We start from the raw sequence: 12,196 nt of genomic DNA, 5'->3' as shown, positions 1-12,196 counted from the left end.
AAGCATCACGTGATGATCGGGTGTGATAGATTCTACATGTGCATACAACGGGTGCAAGCCAGTTTTGCACACGCGGATACTAAGGTTGCCTTGACGAGCCTAGCATGTACAGACATGGTCTCGGAACACGGGATACCGAAAGGTAGAGCATGAGTCATATGGATGATATGATGAACACTTTGAGTGTTCGCCTTTGAAGCTACATCTTTTCTCGTGATGATCGGAATTGGTGTAGTGGATTTGGTTCGTGTGATCACTAAGACAATGCGAGGGATATTGTTTTGAGTGGGAGTTCACCTAGTTAATTTAAGAATTAAAATTTGAACTCAATTTATCATAAACTTAGTCTAAACTCTTTGCAAATATGTTGTAGATCATGGCGTCCCCCTCCATCAATTTTAACCAGTTCCTAGAGAAAGAAAAGCTTAAAAGCAATGGTAGCAACTTCACCGACTGGTTCCGTCATGTGAGGATTTTCCTCAATGGTGGAAATCTGCAATTTGTGCTCGAAGCACCGCTAGGTCCCCCACCACCACCTGCAGTATCCGAGGATGAAAAGAATGTTTACGAGACTCGGGTAACTCGGTATTCTCAAGTTCAGTGTGCCATCCTGTGCAGCCTAGAGGCGGAGCTCCAAAAGCGTTTTGAGCACCACGACCCTTATGAGCTGGTCCATGAGCTAAAAACTATTTTTGAAACTCATGCGGCCGTGGAAAGCTATGAGGCCTCGAAACACTTCTTTGGCTGTATGATGGAAGAGGGTAGCTCCGTTAGTGAGCATGTGCTCGCTATGTCCGGGCACGCGAAGAAGCTCAGTGACTTGGGGATAGTGATTCCTAACAAGCTGGGTATTCATCGTGTACTCCAATCACTGTCACCTAGTTACAAGAACTTTGTGATGAACTACAACATGCAGAACATGAACAAGGGGTTACCTGAACTCTTCTCCATGCTAAAATCTGCTGAGGTGGAAATACAGAAAGAGCACCAAGTGTTGATGGTCAACAAGACCACCAGTTTCAAGAAGCAGGGAAAACCTAAGAAGGGCAACTTCAAGAAGGGTAGCAAGAAAGTTGCTGCGCCTCCTGAGAAGCCTAAGGCTGGCCCTAAACCTGATACTGAGTGCTATTACTGCAAGGAGAAGGGGCACTGGAAGCGGAATTGCCCCAAGTACATGGCTGATCTGAAGAGCGGCCTTGTCAAGAAAAAGAAAGGTATATTTGATATACATGTTATAGATGTCTATCTTACTGGTTCTCGTAGTAGTGCCTGGGTATTTGATACTAGTTCGGTTGCTCATATTTGTAACTCGAAATAGGAACTGCGGAATAAACGAAACCTAGCAAGGGACGAGGTGACGATGCGCGTTGGAAATGGATCCAAGGTCGATGTGATCGCCGTCGGCACGCTCCCTCTACATCTACCTTCGGGATTAGTTTTAAACCTAAATAATTGTTATTTGGTGCCTGCGTTGAGCATGAACATTATATCTGGATCTTGTTTAATGCAAGACGGTTATTCATTTAAGTCAGAGAATAATGGTTGTTCTATTTATATGAATAATATCTTTTATGGTCATGCGCCTGAGATGAATTGTTTATTCTTGTTAAATCTCGATAGTAGTGATACACATGTTCATAACATTGATGCTAAGCGAATTAAATTAAATGATAATTCTACTTATATGTGGCACTGTCGTCTTGGTCATATTGGAGTGAAGCGCATGAAGAAACTCCATTCTGATGGACTTCTTGAGTCACTTGACTTTGAGTCACTTGATAGATGCGAAGCATGTCTAATGGGAAAAATGACTAGGACTCCATTCTCTGGTACAATGGAGTGAGCTACAGACTTATTGGAAATCATACATACCGATGTATGTGGACCAATGAGTGTAGCATCACGCGGTGGTTATCGTTATGTTCTAACCTTCATGGATGATCTGAGTAGATATGGGTATATCTATTTCATGAAACATAAGTCCGAAACTTTCGAGAAGTTTAAGGAATTCCAAAGTGAAGCAGAAAATCAACGTAACAAGAAGATTAAGTTCCTGCGTTCTGATCGCGGAGGCGAATATCTGAGTTATGAGTTTGGCATGCATTTAAAGAAATGTGGAATACTTTCACAGTTGACACCGCCGGGAACACCACAGCGCAATGGTGTGTCCGAATGTCGTAATCGAACTCTCTTGGATATGGTTCGATCTATGATGTCTCTTACTGATTTGCCGTTATCGTTTTGGGGTTATGCTTTAGAGACAGCCGCATTCACTTTAAATAGGGCACCATCTAAATCCGTTGAAACGACACCGTATGAATTATGGTTTGGCAAGAAACCTAAGCTGTCGTTCCTTAAAGTTTGGGGTTGCGAAGCTTATGTAAAGAAGTTACAACCTGACAAGCTAGAACCCAAAGCGGAGAAATGCGTCTTCATAGGATACCCTAAAGAAACTATTGGGTATACTTTCTATCACAGATCCGAAGGCAAAATCTTTGTTGCTAAAAACGGATCCTTTCTTGAGAAGGAGTTTCTCACTAAAGAAGTGACTGGAAGAAAAGTAGAACTCGACGAGGTTACTGAACCTTCTCTCGTAGATCAGAGTAGCGCAGTACCGGAAGATGTTCCTGTGCAGCCTGCACCGATAGGAGAGGAAGCAAATGATAATGATCATGAAACTTCGAACGAGAAAACTACTGAACCTCGCAGATCGAGGAGGGAACGTACCACTCCTGATTGGTATGATCCCAGTCTAAATGTCATGATTGTGGACAACAATGATGAAGACCCTGCGACGTATGAGGAAGCAATGATGAGCCCAGATCCCAACAAATGGCATGAAGCCATGAAATCCGAAATGGGATCCATGTATGATAACCAAGTATGGACTTTGGTAGACTTACCTAATAGCCGCAAGGCTATTGAGAATAAATGGATCTTCAAGAGAAAAACAGATGCTGATGGTAATATTACTGTCTATAAAGCTCGACTTGTCGCGAAGGGGTTCCGACAAATTCAAGGAGTTGACTACGATGAGACTTTCTCACCTGTAGCGAAGCTAAAATCTATGAGGATTTTGTTAGCAATAGCTGCATTTTTCGATTACGAGATCTGGCAGATGGATGTCAAAACGGCATTCCTTAATGGTGACATTGAGGAAGAGTTGTATATGGTACAACCCAAAGGTTTTGTCGATCCTAAAAATGCTGACAAGGTATGCAAACTTCAGCGTTCCATTTATGGACTGAAGCAAGCATCCCGGAGTTGGAACCGACGCTTTGATAAGGTGATCAAAGACTTCGGGTTTATACAGTGTCATGGAGAGGCCTGTATTTACAAGAAAGTGAGTGGGAGCTCTGTAGCATTCCTGATATTATATGTAGATGACATATTATTGATTGGGAATGATATAGAACTATTAAGCAGTGTAAAAAGTTATTTGAATAAGTGTTTTTCAATGAAATACCTTGGTGAAGCAGCGTACATTTTAGGCATCAAGATTTATAGAGATAGATCAAGACGCCTAATAGGGCTTTCACAGAGTACATACCTGGACAAGATTCTAAAGAAGTTTAGAATGGATGAAAGCAAGAAAGGGTTCTTGCCTATGTTGATAGGTAAGGTCTTGAGTAAAACTCAAGGTCCAGCTACGGCAGAAGAAAGAGAGAGGATGAATCAGATCCCCTATGCCTCGGCAGTAGGCTCTATCATGTATGCCATGCTGTGTACTAGACCGGATATCGCACATACTGTTAGTTTGACCAGCAGATAACAAAGTGATCCAGGAATGGAACACTGGACAGCGGTCAAGAATATCCCGAAGTACTTGAAAAGGACTAAGGATATGTTTTCTTTGTTATGGCGGTGACCAAGAGCTCGTTGTAACCAGTTACACCGATGCAAGTTGGAACACTGATCCTGATGACTATAAGTCTCAGTCTGGGTACGTGTTTATATTGAATGGTGCTGCAGTTAGCTGGATGAGTTCCAAGCAGTGCACGGTGGCGAAGTCTTCAACTGAATCTGAATACATAGCGGCTTCGGAGGCTTCATCAGAAGCGGTATGGATGAAGAGGTTCATTGTTGAGCTTGGTGTGGTTCCTAGTGCATTGGACCCATTAGTCATCTATTGTGACAACATGGGTGCCATCGCCAATGCACAAGAACCAAGGTCACACAAGAAGCTAAAGCAAATCAAGCTGCGTTTTTATTCGATTCGCGAGTACATCGAAGATGGAGAAGTAAAGATTTGCAAAGTACACACAGATCTGAATGTGGCAGATCCGTTGACTAAAGCTCTCCCTAGGGCAAAGCACGACCAACACCAGAATGCCATGGGTGTTAGGTACCTTACCATGTAATCTAGATTATTGACTCTAGTGCAAGTGGGAGACTGTTGGAGATATGCCCAAGAGGCAATAATAAAGTGGTTATTATATATCTTTATGTTTATGATAAATATTTACATACCATGCTATAATTGTATTAACCGAAACATTGATACATGTGTGTTATGTGAACAAACAAGGAGTCCCTAGTAAGCCTCTTGTATAACTAGCTTGTTGATTAATAGATGATCATAGTTTCATGATCATGAACATTGGATGTTATTAATAACAAGGTTATGTCATTAGATGAATGATATAATGGACACACCCAATTAAGCGTAGCATAAGATCACGTCATTAAGTTCAAATTGCTATAAGCTTTCGATACATAGTTACCTAGTCCTTCGACCATGAGATCATGTAAATCACTTATACCGGAAGGGTACTTTGATTACATCAAACACCACTGCATAAATGGGTGGTTATAAAGGTGGGATTAAGTATTCGGAAAGTATGAGTTGAGGCATATGGATCAAGAGTGGGATTTGTCCATCCCGATGGCGGATAGATATACTCTGGGCCCTCTCGGTGGAATGTCGTCTAAATTAGCTTGCAAGCATGTGACTTGGTCACAAGAGATGACATACCACAGTACGAGTAAAGAGTACTTGTCGGAGACGAGGTTGAACAAGGTATGGAGATACCGATGATCAAACCTCGGACAAGTAAAATATCGCGAGACAAAGGGAATCGGTATCGTATGTAAATGATTCAATCGATCACTAAGTTATCGTTGAATATGTGGGAGCCATTATGGATCTCCAGATCCCGCTATTGGTTATTAGTCGGAGAAGAGTCTCGACTATGTCTGCATAGTTCGCGAACCGTAGGGTGACACACTTAAGGTTTGATGTCGTTTAAGTAGATATGGAATATGGAATGGAGTTCGAAGTTTTGTTCGGAGTCTCGGATGGGATCCAGGACATCACGAGGAGTTCCGGAATGGTCCGGAGAATAAGATTCATATATAGGAAGTCACTTTCCAAGTTTGGAAATGATCCGGTGCATTTATGGAAGGTTCTAGAAGGTTCTAGAAAAGTCCGGAAGAAATCACCATGGAAAGTGGAGTCCCGGAGGGACTCCACCTTGCATGGCCGGCCAACCCTAAGGGGAGGAGTCCCAGGTGGACTCCACCTGAGGTGGCCGGCCACCCCCCCCTCAAGGAAAGGTGGGAGTCCCACCTTGAGTAGGACTCCCCACTTGAGTAGGTTTCCCACCTACGGTAGGTTTTGTTGTTGGGGTCTTATTCGAAGACTTGGACTACAACTCTTGGGGGTTTCCACCTATATAATGAGGGGAGGGGAGGGGCTGGCCGGCCACACCTCCACCACCTTGGCCGCAGCCCCCCAAGAGCCCCCTCTCCCAGAAACCCTAGCGGTTCCCTCCTCCCTCTCTCTCCCACATAGCTTAGGCGAAGCTCTGTCGGAGATCTCCACTACCACCGCCACCACGCCGTCGTGCTGCCAGGATTCCGAGGAGGATCTACTACTTCCGCTGCCCGCTGGAACGGGGAGGAGGACGTCGTCATCAACACCAAACGTGTGACCGAGTACGGAGGTGCTGCCCGTTCGTGGCACCATCGAAGATCTTCTACGCGCTTTTGCAAGCGGCAAGTGATCGTCTACATCCACCACGAGATCTGATCTCGTTAACACTTTGTGATCTTCAAGGATATGTTGATCTTCACCTCGTTGCTACCATCTTCTTGATTGGATCTTGGCTTGTTCTTCGTTCTTGCGATAGGAAAATTTTTGTTTTCTATGCTACGAATCCCAACATCAACTTCTCGCCACTTTCAGATTATAGACCGTACTTCATTGGTGGATACAACCAATAAAGATATTTTGTCTGTTAGACTTCACATAGAAAATTTGACTCATAGAAAAATTCAAATTCATTTAAGTAAATATGATCCTACTGTTATTTGGTTCTCAATCAGAGTAGATTGTCATTGTCAAAGTAAAGAGCTTGTACCATTAGGAAACATAATAATGTGATGGTTGTGTATGTGTGCATTAATTATTTCATGTTTCTCTTTTATAAAAAGTACCCACCTCTTTCCGTCCCCAAACAGAACAAGGAAAACTTTCCGAATGGTATGGAAATGCAACCATCAAATAAGCGTCATGCTATGGATAAGGTATGTAATGGGCTGAAACTATATTAATTTTTAAGAGCCTGGAACATATAATCAAGAATGTTTCTCTTGCTACACTCCTAAGTAGCAACCCCGAATATAACATTGAGGGCACTAAACAAGGAGTTGATTTTATGGCAGTGTGTGTTGATGCTACATTAGCAAAATATCGATTTTTTTATACGGCGACACCAAAATGATAAAATTATTTGCCTTGCGGGAGGAATATTTATCGGTGACCATTAACCTTTGTAAGCTCCTCCTCTTTAAACTTTACTAATTCGTTAAATTGATTTTTCTCTCTAATGGTATGCTACTTATAATTTTTTTTGTGGTTGTACGTTGCCAAGATAAATGGATGATATCTGGCTAAGATGTTGATAGCAAGTTGGAGAATATTGTTACTACGAGATAGTTTTACATTGTGTTTTAGAATGTTATTTTCATGGTCAACATTTAGTTCAAAACATGTATTCTACAGATCATGTTCTTTGTAATACAACAGATTTGAGTTAATATATTGTGCCTTTCTATTTACTTTATAGCGCCTCATGTGCACTATTGGTAATGACCAAATAATCGTTCCTGGCAATATTTGAAATGTCATTAATTATTCATGATATGTATAGCTATGTCCATTTGAAATTCATTCGTGCAGGTAACCACCAACGCATGTGAACTGTTGTTAGGCCCTAACTATCTACGTTGTGATCTTACAACGCTTCTTCGCACCTCTTGCCAATGCATCTGTATGCGTTGTTGTAGACCCTTGCAACGCCACCAACGGCAACGCATACTAATTGTGTTGGTGTAGACCTTTGCAACGCTTATATAAACATTCAGCAACACATTAATCTGTTGCTAAAGGGGGGTTCTTGCTGTTATGTAAGACATATTTGCATTCGAAGATTTCTTAAAGTTTCATCATTAGTGGTATTATCTATTCCTTTGGGAAAAAGAAGTGTTTCCTTTAACTTACGATCTTCTTTACCTTTAGAAGTCGTTTTTGGTTTGTCTGGTGCTTTTCTCTTTTGCCGAGCTTTATCCCTATTCCTCTTGTTCTCGGCTCGGCTCGTCTTTATACCTTGCATCCACTGTTTCAGCATCGGAGTCATACGGTTTTCCACCTTCAACTTTTTCTTCCTTATCTTGGACTTGTTTTCTCGTGATTGAAAATTCCAATCAATGTCATCTTGTGAGTCAACTAGATTTTCTTATTCTTGACTCACCTCTTGACTTTCCCTTCTTTTCTAGGCTTGTTCTTCTTCATACTAGTCTGGTCCTCTCGATCCCCGTGTTTCTGTGCCACCTCTAGAAAACATATTAGTAGGAGCAATATTATTAAAATTTGCTTGTTTAAGAATAAGAGATTGAGTTTCAGCTATTTGTTCACACTGAGTCTTGATCATGCGAGCATGTTAATCTAAATGCTTCGTTGCATAACTGATACGTCGGAAATGTATATATGAACTTTGTTGTTTATTATGATATTTCTCATATATTTTCATTTAATCACTGTTGGGCGCGTCGTGGTGGGCCTCCACCGCATCGAGCCTCAGATCGCCTCCTTTCCAATGCCCACGGCCTTGTTTTGACCTAAAATTTTCTATATGACTCCCCGTTTTGGCAACTTCCAAATTGAGGGTAGCAGCACGATAGAAACACTGAAACGGCAGATAGAAACTCTGCCGCCATCTAAGATTTCCGGGGGAAACGCTGTCGGAGGCATCCCCGGTTGTACCTCCGAAGGGAGTAGTCCACCTTTGGACTACGGGTTTGTGGTACTAGTTTGGTCTATCTCCCTCTATGTACTATGATGATTCGAACCATACGAGCTGCCCTACATGATTATAGTCATACTTGTTATTCCTTCGTGGTGGATCTTTGATTATGAGATGAGTTATGAGATACGATTTCAGTTTGCATTTAATGTATTTCTAGATGCATATTATTACATGCTCATGTGTGTATGTTTTGATCAAACTTGTATCCTAGGACACGAGATTAGGAACGTGTGTGTTAGATAGAGTAAACTTGTAGTAGTAACTGGACAGTGACAGAAAATTTGGGAGCTACTATGGTATTTTACCTTTCTATGTTTACCTCAATAGGGAGAATGGAATGTGGTGTGCTTTGTCCATCTAGTGACAGCAAACATGGTCTCGTATGTTTGAGGTAGCGCATGAGATATCCAACATAATGTCACCACTTAAAGTAATGCTTCGTGCCGTCATGTAAAAGTGCAGTCACTTAATTCTAGGTGCGCTTGGTTGTACCCATACTTAGAGGAGTATTAGAGAGTTGTGTTGCATCATCTCTACATTAGGATGTGGTGCCCATATGAATGTGAATCAAACACAACAATAGGAAGTTGCATAGCATTAATCTTTTCAAGAAGTGCTATATTCACACCACCATGTTTATGAGAGAGAGGTCAAGTGAACCCATGAACCCCGGTCCACATTTACCATAAGAAAACATACACTTATTTATTCCAAAAATACAAAAACATTTATTGCATTTACTTTTATAGTGTTAAATATTTTCCTATTGTTTTCGTCTTGTCTATTACACCATGTTACCTGACAAACACCTTTGTTGAGTTGGGGACACACGGCAATTTCTTCTTGTTTTGCAGGTATTGCCCGGAGAGGGAGAAGTAAGGGCTAGATGTCCTTGTGCATGATAATAAACCCCTAGTTATCTCTGTGGGGAAAGAGCCACTTGGTACAGTACTCTACACTTGGAGTCAAAACGATTTGGTATACACGTAGTTTGTTGCAATCAATAACTCTTTCTGGCGCCATTGCAGGGGAACTCTAAAGACAACTTGCAACCATTAAAGCTTGGGGAGAGCTTCCTCAACCACCGTCAACAACTCTTTTTGTCTTGGTTGTCAGCTTTCTTTCTTCCTTTAGATTCTGCAAAATAGTTTTAGTTATCTTGTTATTTTATGTTCTTTTCTTTAATTATCTATTTGAAAACACATAAAAATTAGTGTAGCTTTTATTTCTACAGTTATGTATTTTTGCTTTTTTTTACAAAGTAGAAATACCAAGAATATGCATGCTAGTTATGGAGGGGCTTCCTAGAACCTCTATGAACAAAACTAAACATGCTCAGAATATATATGTTAAGCACCGCTTATCTGCAAAATTGAATGGATTAATGGGCATGTTGAAACACTTGAATGATCTTGCCATGAAACTTTGTGATCTTTATAATAAAACATATTGCTCTCATCAGAGAGATAAACATCTTCTTTTCCAATGTGAGAATAGTATTGAACCAACTATTGCCTCCTTAAAAAAGTGTGAAGTTAATCTTCTTCATATACAGCAAATTGAGCAATTTGTCACTTTCATGGGAGCCTATGAGATAGATTCTCTCATTGATGAAAAATATGAAACTTGTGGTCTACCTCGTAAACTTAAAAGTTCAAGTTCTTTTGTCTTAAAATATTACATAAGAAATTTTAGTGATAATACTTATGTTATTGATTATAATGAGAGGACACTTGCTGCCCAAGAAAGTACTAATATTTTGCAGGAGGGAGAAAATGAAAACATAAGTCAGGACGAGGAAGAGAATGAAGTACCAATGGAACAAGAGAAGGAAGAGTGGGATCCTCCACCCTTGCCATCCAAAGATGATACTAACTCTCCAACTCAAAACTCTATTATTTTGAACGAAAAACCTTCCTATAAACATATTATTATTGATGGGAATTACTATTATTATGATGAATCTAATGATGAATCTTTTGATAGGTCTACTAGTGATATTGTTCGTAGTAAAATTATTGATGATAATGAGGAGTGTTATTTAGATATATTATGTGATAATGCTTTAGATGATGGTCCTATTTTATTTGATGATCCTCCATGTAGAACAATTGTTACTAATTCATGGGAGGATAAAAATGATAAACTTGCTGGTCATAATGATGCTCTCATTCATTAGAATCCTATATTATTCTTGAATTCTCGTAACTTTACCAAAGACGAGAAATTTTCTGTAACTGATAAATATATGTGTGGTTTGCAATTCAGTAGTGCAGAAATGCTTATAGGCGGTCTACTGTAGTGGAGCGCTACTTAAGATATAACGCCACAAGTATTTGCCCAAAATACCAGTGGCGGGTCAAAATGACCACACGCCACTAATAACACATTACTAGTGCATGCTGGCTAAATGGCACGCCACTAGTACGAGGGACCAATTATCGGCCCCGGCATAAGTTACTAGTGGCGTGGTGATCCATGAACACGCCACTAATAAGTTGGTCATTAGTGGCGTGACACATATGTACATGCGACTAATCAGGATCTTCTCTTGGCTATGGAGGTCACATACTAACTCGGATGAGGACGACACTAAAAGAGAAGTTGTTCGTCGCGAAACAACGAAGAACTATCATGTTGAACACTTTTTGATATAAGGTTATCTTGATGAATCTACGACCCATCTTCAGCTTCTAGTGTGGCTGTTTAGGATCCCGTGTGGCTACGTTTTAGCCACAGAAGATCTTCCTAGTGAATCGTTTGAGGATTCCATGTGGCTGTTTAATTATGCTTCCAACCTCTTAGTGAATGGATTGGGGCAAAAGTTACTAGTGGTGTGCTATATATGGCCACACCACCAGTAATATCAAGCCCAACTAAGCCCACTCGAGCCCTCTTTGCACCCCACCTAATAAACTAACCCTAAAACGAACCCCGATCCCCTCCTTTCCCTCTCGCTGGCAGCGCGGTCAACCACGGGCCACACGCAACTCCTTCCCTCAGTTCCCTTCAGTGCCTCGCTCGCTATCTTCTTCCTCTCCCTCGACTGCTCCCTCCTAGTCCCAACACCATCCAACCGTTTGCCTTCATCCCCATGCGTTCCACACAGCACGCCTTGCCAACTTCCAGCCGATATCGATCGGGCCGCCCGCCTCCAACTCCGACCGCACGCGACCTCCTTTATCCAGTGTCGCCCCCAATGCCTCATCCGCTCCCGCCTCAACCGCCTGCCTCCCACGCCATGCTCTATGCGGCTGGCGGCGACATGCTTGATGAGGTCGGCGGATGTGCGTAGGTGCTCTTGGTGTAGCCAGCCACTGTGTCCTGTTTCCTGACCACCATCAAGCTCCTCGGCGTTCAGCTGCGTGTTCACTCCCTCGGCATCCAGGAATGTGGAGCATGTCCTCAAGCGCGTCGACAACGACATCCACGGTGAGTAGGACACAAACACGGTCGTGGCAGCGTGGCTCTCGTAGGCAGTGGTGCTTCATAGCTAGGGTTAGGGTTAGGGTTTTGTATTTAGGGTCGGTGACATGTACTAATTGTAGGCTGGGTTATACCTAGCCAGTGGGCTTTTTTTGTTTCCTGTAATGTTAGTAGTTGCGTGGGCGCATAAGTGGCACGACACTAATAACTGAAATACCAGTAGGATGCACCGCACACGCTCAACTGAACGCCGAGGAAAATAGGTAAAAGAAGATATGACATGTTAAAATGGACTAGGGTTTGTAGATCTAGAAATAAAGGAGGTCTGGTAGTTAAAGACCTAAGGAAAATGAATGTTAGTCTCCTTTGCAAATGGTGGTAGCGGTTAGAGACCCAACATGGCTTGTGGCAATAGATTGTCAAAGCCAAATATTTGCAAAATTGTTCTGTAGCTTCTGTGA

The sequence above is a fragment of the Lolium perenne genome, chromosome 4 (assembly GCF_019359855.2).
Source record: "Lolium perenne isolate Kyuss_39 chromosome 4, Kyuss_2.0, whole genome shotgun sequence".
NCBI classification, from domain to species: domain Eukaryota; kingdom Viridiplantae; phylum Streptophyta; class Magnoliopsida; order Poales; family Poaceae; genus Lolium; species Lolium perenne.
This window is presented reverse-complemented; position numbering follows the sequence as displayed.